This window comes from Oryzias melastigma, linkage group LG14, assembly GCF_002922805.2.
Source record: "Oryzias melastigma strain HK-1 linkage group LG14, ASM292280v2, whole genome shotgun sequence".
Taxonomy (NCBI): Eukaryota; Metazoa; Chordata; class Actinopteri; order Beloniformes; family Adrianichthyidae; genus Oryzias; species Oryzias melastigma.
The window spans coordinates 29,271,406-29,280,232 of NC_050525.1; positions in this window are offsets into that span (position 1 = coordinate 29,271,406).

Below are 8,827 nucleotides of genomic sequence, written 5' to 3' on the forward strand. Positions count from 1 at the left end.
CTCACTGAACGGATCGACGGGAGTTTCAGAAGAATTGGCTAAAGTAAACTCTCATGTTTCCTTAGCAACAGATGTCATTAGCTAGCCACGCCCATATTTGTTCATATATGATCTGATATTATTTGTTTCAGCTTCCGATTTGGATCAATATGTTGCATTTTCATAATTTTATGTTGAAAAATGTGTGAGTAATAGGAGAAATGCACCTATGCGAGCTTGCCACGAGCACGCCATTCAAAATCTTTGATTTTTAAAGCAACATTTTTTAATTTACTACGTTTTACTACTTTGTTTTCTTTTTGAAAAAGTAAAAAAAGTGACTTCATGTTCTATTTTTTATCTACTTTGTTCCGTCATTTTGAAACATTGAAGTGTTGAATTTGATTTCTATAAATATTAAGAAATAAAACCACATAAATCAACAGTTTATTGTTTATTTCTTTGATCCTGTATTCAGTACGAGTAAAATACTGAAGTTCTTTCAACATCAGATACTTTAATACTTTAACTTTCATAGTATTTGGTGACTTATAACTTGTGATGGAGTCATTTCTGCATCAAGGTGTCCGTACTTTGATCCACTATGATTTTCCGGTACTCTTTAGATCTCTGAATCCGTCAGTTTCTACTGATCCACACAGAACATTCCGATGATCCTCATGGATCTGGGATTGATTGACATGTTTTTCAGTGTAACTCCATAACAAAATGGAACGGTTTGGGATGGTGAGGAAAATACTAACAACCCAAGAGGGCAACTCACCCACCTGTTCATCCCACATCCCACAATGCACTGGTGTGGTTATAAGAAATCCTCTGCTGATATCTGGAGGTTTTCTTTTTCTCTTCCACAGAACCACCAGATCTTCTTCTGCCATCATGGAGGATCCACCAGAACGATGGACGGACCGCGGAGCACGGCGCTCATGAAGTCATCAGTGGGTGGAGCGATGGAACGCCATCAGAAATTAGAGGGAAATGTGCAAATTCTCAGCAACAAATTGATGGAAGAGTCTATTTGCAAACAATCAGCCGGCGACACGTTTGTGTTTGTGCTGTGAATGCAAAGATGATGGACGGAGACAGAAGCACGCCAGCGTTCTCAAACGCATGATTAATGAGCGCCGCGCCGGGGACCCTCGCTGCATGGTAATCGGTAATGAAAGGCGCATGAATGCCACGGCGACGCTGCTGTAAATATTTGTCAGCACCGCTCTTTGTTCTGAGCAAGAAGTGAACAAAACCGGAACAATGGCAGCAGGAAAAGACCAGAGAGAGTGCAGTTACCATAGTTACTGAAGTCATGAAGTCTCACAGCGTGACAGCGTGGAAATTACTGGTTTGTTAAAGTATTAATCAAAGTGTTAAAGGCAAATTCTCATGCATGTGTGAAATCCTAGAATTAATGTCACTCACTGAGGTTAGCTGCTGCTGTTAGCGGTGTGGCGTCGGCGTTTATGGTCGCAGCTCGTCTTCTCCCAGGTTTGACCATGAAGGATCTCTGTCTGAAGCTGTGATGGAGTCCAGCCGACCATCATCCCACAGAATGAACCAGAACCTGGATGGATCTTCTCGGATCAGTCTTACAGAGACACGTGTCCTGGTTTAAATTCTACAGACCTTTTTGAGGAACGTTTGCTGCTCAGCTTTACAGAACTCAAAAAAAGAACTTCACAACTCGACAGAGACCAAGAAAACTCCATGAAAAAGTCATGAAGGTCCAATGCTCTGCTGCTGGTCTGAGACTAAAGGCTTTTGTTTTATTGTCCTGTTTCATCTCAGTGCTGAGGGTCAGTCATGGAGATCCAGAGTTCTGAACTGCTGTTTGATTAAACTCTGGAAATTACCAATAATGAGGAGTGGAAAAACCTCAAAAAAGTCAGACAAGTTCTCCAAAAGTTCTTTCAAAAAGGAGAAAAATCAAAGTTTAGTCTGAGCAGCTTTTTTGATCCAGGAATAAACACATTTTTCAGTCTGTGATTCATCTAAGAGCAAAGATCAACAGTTGAAGCTATAAAAGTCTTAGAACCATATTCAGTTGTCTGGGCTTCTGTTTGGTGCAGTGTGATTCACATGTTGTTCCTCTTCTACCATCAGTATTTTGGTTCCAGGGAATTTGAGGAAAAAGACTTTAGTGAGTTCTATCGCCACAGACGAGGACAAAGATTCCAACCCGGATCAGGAAGTTTGGATCTGTGGAGGTTTTCATCTTAAGAGAAGCAGTGAGGAAGAGTGAGAACAGCCTAAAACTGGGGTGTCCAGAGTCAGGCCTCGAGGGCCGCTGTCCTTTTTAACCAACCATCCGTTGAAGTTCCTTAGTGACTAAACTCACCTGATCCAGGTACTCAGCAGCAGGCCGGCCCTCGAGGCCTGACAGTGGACCCCCCTGTTCTAGAAGTCTTTGGAAGCTTGTCCAAAGACTTCGAGAGATTGAACTCTGCATCAAAATCGGACTGAAGGGTTCAGTTTGGACGGTGGACGCTTCAGCTGTGAGGAGGACACGCCTCCTTCCACTCGGATTCTTCAGAACCTGAAACTTGATCTTTTTTCCCCGTCTTTTTGGTTTCATGCGGTGCGATCTCTAACTGATTTCTGCTAACTGGAAGCGAGGTACTTACTGTTCTGGGAGTGAGAGCAGATGGACCCACAGATGTATGAGCGCAGAGCCAGACGTTCACCGAGCGACGGCTGAGCTGAACAAATCCAAAGGAAAGTGTTTGTTTCCATCTGATGAGAAGATTCAGAAACTCTCCTGCAGGACTCAGACAATAGAAGCCTCCTTTAATTATGAAGCTATTTCATAAAAGGATGAAGTGATTGATGAAAAACCTTCGGCATGCTCCACTGAGCGCTCAGATTAATTCTTAAAGGAGCGAGGTGCAGAGAGGAGGCGGGGTCAACGTAGATGTTGATTAAGGTGCGCCTCCTTTTCAAAGTGGTTAAAATGAAAAGGGAGACGATCAGAAACGTCCTGCAGCTCCTCAGAGGTTCTCCTCTGCAGGCCGTGCTCCTCACACGGAAACGGGGAAAGCGCTCATCTCCTTCTGTTCAGTTCTCAATTCAGCGTCAGCCGGCTGAACAAATGTGAAGTTTATTACCCAGAACCAATTAGGAGAAACAGCTCGTTCTGGCACTGCTGAAGAACCGGAAACGTATCCAAGTGAAAGTCAAAGAGCAGACAAAAGATTCGTGATTACAATCTGCTGTCAGGTTTTTGTGTTTCTGTTGGTTTTTAGTAATGCAGACAAAACTGAGGATTTTAGGTTCAAAGTCTCATTATCCTGCAGCAAAATGAATGATTGACGACTGATTATCCAGTCAGTTTGTCTGCAGTTTCATAGGATTAAAGCACATGCACTAGTGAGCAGCTGTGGTGCAGAGGGAGGGCGGTTAGCCTCTCGTTTAAAGGTCACAGGTTCAATTCTCTTCTTATTTATTAGAGTTTTTGTGAAACTCACTCTCAGGTAGAGATGTTTGGATGCAGAAAAGCCCATTTCTAAAAAGATGTTCTCGTTTATTCCATTAATAGAAATGAAAAACGCGGTTTACCCTCTTTTGGAGGCTGCAGTCCACAGCTGGAGCTGCTCTTCGTCTTTGGATGTGAGGGTTCTGCTCCTCAGAGGTCACCGGAGATTTCTGAGCCTCTTTGAGGTGATAGCAAACATGTTGGTTTGTTGTTGTTGAGGCAGTTGGAGCATCAGTACCAGGGGGGTGCATTGGCAGTAGTCTGTAATATGTATCATGATACATCCCAATACTCCACCAAAAATACTTTTTCACAATTTCTTTTAGAGTTTGACAGAAAATAAACTCTGAAAATATGAATACACCTTTCATGTTCATAAAAGTTGCTTTTACCCACAAATTCATGGCGCTTTTATTTCAGTAAATTCATGAGCTGCTAACTGGCAGTTGAGTGTTTAGGTGGAAAAACAAGTCAGACGCAGAATAACATCTGCTCATAAATGATTAAATATCATCTTGACTACATATTAAATCAATAGACATTTCGCCCAATGAAATATCATTAAATTATTGCAGAATCGATTTTTCTCTACACCCATAATCCATGCTATAGCATGACTGAATGTTTTAACTCCTTCATGCAACATGCCGCTAATTCACAGAGTACCATTAAACCCAGGACTTGATTTAGCATCACCTTGAATGAAAAACAGGCTGTGAACGTTAGCGCCTTAACGCACGCGATTAATTGATCAGGATTAACGTGTTCATATTTATTAAAGTCCTGCTGTGAGATCAGCGTAATAAAACTGTCTAAAATAAACTTCTTCACATTTTGTTATTGAGATTTTGCTAAATGAAAGAGATAAACGAGAGACAACTGTGAAACAATGCTGTGGGGGCGGAGCCAAACTGAGCTGTCTGCTATTAGAAATACAAACAGGAAACCGATCATCACTTTATTTTGGGATGGGGACCGACATGAATGTCACAAACCGTTTCAGTTCGTCTGTCCCATCAGTTCAGCCGAGGAGCTCCATGACGATCGAACTCTTTGACTCATTGAACCAAAGGAATCTCCTCTGGTCACCAGAGCTGAAAAAACGTTGTTTTCATGTTTCTCTGTGGTGTCTAATGTCTTCAGGACGTCCTAATTTAGTCAGACGTCGTGTGTGTTGATAGTTTCTCGGCCAATTAAACAGCGCTATCGTTAATTTTCCTTCAATTATTCAAAGTTAATGGCTGAAAGTTGAATCAAAGCTGCAGCTGCACCTGGAGAGAGCGCCGGTTAATGGACCTTCGTCTGTGAGTGAGGAACCAGAGGAGCGAGCGGGACTCGTTTCAATTCTCTACGCACTAAATCAAAGTTTGGGAAATGAGGCAAAGAATTGGAAAATAAAAGCAGGCGGCCTGCAGCTCCGAGGGGAAAGATTCCCCGCATGTCCTGGAAACAGCAGGACGTTTGTCTCTGCTCTCCAAACCGGCAGGAGAGTTAATGGATCGTAAGTTCATGTTTGTTATAAACATTTGAGTTTTAAAGGAGGATTGAGGAGACGCTGACATCATCAGGTTTCCTCTGATTCAGCCGCCATCTTGGTGCTCCTCCTGTGGACGAAGCTCCACCCTCAGAGAGGATGACCTTCTGTTTGTGTCAGAATGTGGTAGAGAATCCAAACGCAGCAGATCTGAGCCGACGGGTCTCCTATGAAACATTCCAATGAGTCAGAAGCTGCCTGTGTGGTCGAGTCCCTGAAACCTGGGATCGGATTCGTCCGATTCACCCCTGCAGGGCGGGAGACCCACCAGCAGGAGGTCGGCTGGGGGCGGTTACCTGCTGAGGGCCTTTCAGCGCCGCTGGAAGCTTGAATGGGTTTTTGATTCCTGATGTTTACTGAGCATCAGCTGACAGGGAGCTCTGAAGTCCTCCACATGCAGGAGATCCAGCTCGTCCTGCAGGATCTGATCCTCTGGAACTCAGGGAGACGTTTGATCACAAACTGCATCTGCATGAGAACAGGTAGAGGTCTGACAGTCATGTGGAACCGCGCTGACCTCTGACCTTTCTGTCTCCTTCACAGGGAGCAGGATCTGAGGCTGCATCATCGTCTCCATCCGTAAAGTCTGAGGATTTCTTCAACAGGAATCCATCTGGATCCCATAGGAACGTCTTAACGTGTGACGTCTAACGACGGGTGTCCTGATCCTGTTGGGATACTTTAGTGAATTCCTTTTTCCAGAGACACAGAGGATGAGAAAGTTTAGCTGAATACGTTTTGCATTAATCACCTTTGAGGTCTGACTCACATAATGAATAAAACATGTTTGTCTTAAATTAATTTACACACTGACACCATATAAAATAATTGAACTAAGAAGCCAGAATAACAACTGAGAACTTGTGTTTTTTACTGGTGGAACTGAGTCTTAATAACGATTTATGAGGCTGAGTTTAGGTTACTGATGGATAAACGACATCATGAGTCAGGAACCAAAATGAATAAAACTCCTACATGAATGAATAAACCTAAAACTATGAACTACAGGAGCAGTATAACCAACAGGAGTCTGGACTGGAACCAGATTATTAATACTCTGAGGATGATCATCTAAACAAATCTGTGGATGATCAGAGAGAAGAACCTGGTGGGACTGAAACAGATCCTGAAGAACCAAGAAAAACCTAAACTGAAGAGCATCATCTTCACATCAGGACATGTTTCTATGGAACGTGTTCAGAACATGTGAACATCTGGATCCAGGTGTCATGTGATGGATGTAGATCATGTGGAACAGCAGCGTCTGAGGGTCGGATGATCCTTCATAGTGATTTGTAATCACTCCGATCATGTCATCTGCATCATTATTTACCTCTTTATGCAGAAGTAAGAATCTTCAGAAAAACTTTGTCTATCTGGACACGACGTCGACGATTTTGTGAGGTCAAATATCGATTCAAGGTCAACATTTCACGACGTCAGTTTGTGGCTCCACTGTGTTCTGATCAGGATTATAAAAATGTGGATAATTTATTAAAAAATTACGATTGAACACGTTTTTTTGTAAAAGTTGTTTGACCGCAATGCATTGTGGTCTAACGTAGTGAGCATCGATGCATGCTGGTTTTGTGCAAAGACTTCTGGGATATTTCTAGTTTTGGAACCGTAGATTTGGACAGGACTAGAAACGGACATCGCCAGAGTGAAGCCTGCTTTCAAGTGGTAGGGGCGTGGCCTCCCAACAAGCTCTCTCCTGATTGGTGAGAGAGTGGTTCCCATAGAAACGTTGGCCCAGAAGGACTCAGACCAATCAGTGCTTACTGACAACGTCTGGCTCCAACATGGCGGCGTCCGTGGCACAATAAAAATGGCGACTGGATTGACTTCACTTTTTCCATGGGGGGGGGGCAGTCTGATGGGGTTACTGGTTCATGAAGGGACAGAAAAAACTCCTAGAGGTCGAACTCGTTAGATAATGAAGTCATGTTCATGATTTGGTCTGAGGAAGAGACAAAGATGAAGAGGACAGTGGAATCATCTGTAACTGAGGTGGTTCCACCTTCAAGCTGCTCTAAGGACCTTCTGCCTTTAAGGCCCACTGTGGACACACCTGTCTCAGTTTTCCTTTTTCTATATTCTTGTCTTTGCAGACGAGTTAAGAAGCATACGAGCCTTTGGTAAGTTGTTCCGGAGGTTTCCATGGTAACCAATGCCCACTTTTATGAGGAGATGATACTTGGTTGGGAGTTTTCATTCGGCGCTTTATTGCAGCAGCTCTTAAATGTCAGGGATGTATGAACTGCCCACTCGCCTCCCGACAGATGAAAATGAAACCGTGACTTCATCATCATCATCATCATCATCACCGTGATGAAGCTCAGCCTCCTCACGGCTGCAGCTGAAAAACACGGTGCTGCTCGTCCTTCATCACTTATTCAGTCTCTCCGCTCATGACTCCTTTTCATGTTTAGAGGAACCAGCAGCTTGTGTTTATGCGCCGCCGCTCTATTATGTATGCGAGGTAATCGTCAGCACGGCTGGATGAGAGTGGGAGGTCGACACGACACTCTGGGCTCCTCGTGCGCTCCTCGTGCGCTCCTCGTGCGCTCCTCAGCTAAAGTTAGCAGCTGTGAGTTCATCTTATTTCATGTTAAAACAGCATAAATTATCCTCCGATTGGAAGGAGTTGCAGAGAAGTTCACAATAAGAATATGAAACTTTGTTACAAAAATAGATGTTTTGTGGAAATAAACAAATCCAGACACACTTCTCATAAAATTCATGGTTTCAGGATGCAGAGATGTTCTGAAGGTTCAAATCCCGGTCGTCACACATCGAGGCGTGGGAAATTTAGCCTCCACATTTGACCCCTCCCCTGGGGGAGTGGTGAGCTGCAGACACAGCCGTACATCCGGACCATTTGATGGTTTAACCCTGTTTGGGTTTTCTTCATGTTGTGGTAATTAACATTCAACTAATGAAAATTGTGTTTTTCTGATTCATTTTTAATAAGTTTAAATAGTAACTTTTATAAATATTCTTCAAATTCAGACCAAACAGGAAAAATCATCCCGAACTTCTTTGTGTTCTTGAATTCTTTCCTCTGGATTCAGGACTCCAGTTTCAGCTGATAAACTGAAATGTTTTACTGGAAAAGTTTCTGTCTGAAGCGTCTGTAGAATCTTTTCCACAGACTTGGATAGAACCTTCTCCACGCAGCAGGTCCTGCAGGTCCTGCAGCCATCAGAGCGCCGCCTCACAAAACCGCTCGGTCTTTTATTTACAGCCACGCGGAGGAAAAGTGGAAAAAGTTGTTTTCATGTTTTGCCGGCTCTCCTGGGAAATTCGACTGTCATCTGTCTGAGTTTTCCTTCCTCCTAAAATCAATTCCCGACCATTACGGAGGCAGATGGAGGACAGGAAATTGCTCTTTCTGCAGAAACTCCTTCAGTGTAACTGCAGTTATTGATACCACGGCCCCCGGGGGTCTTCAAGTGTCCAGCAGAACCGTCAAAGTGTCGGCGTCGGCGTGTCCGGACCGCCAGAAGTCATCCGCTAATGTCCGTCTGATGACCATGAGCGGGGGAGGGGCGTTTGGAACGACGACATTACAGAGTTCTAGAAGCAGCTGATTTAAGAGATTCTGGGATGTTTGGTCTGCTGGATGCAGGATCACAATCTAACACAATAACACAATAACACAATAACAATCTAACACAATAACACAATAACACAATAACACAATAACAATCTAACACAATAACAATCTAACACAATAACAATATAACACAATAACAATCTAACACAATAACACAATAACACAATAACAATCTAACACAATAACACAATAACACAATAACAATCTA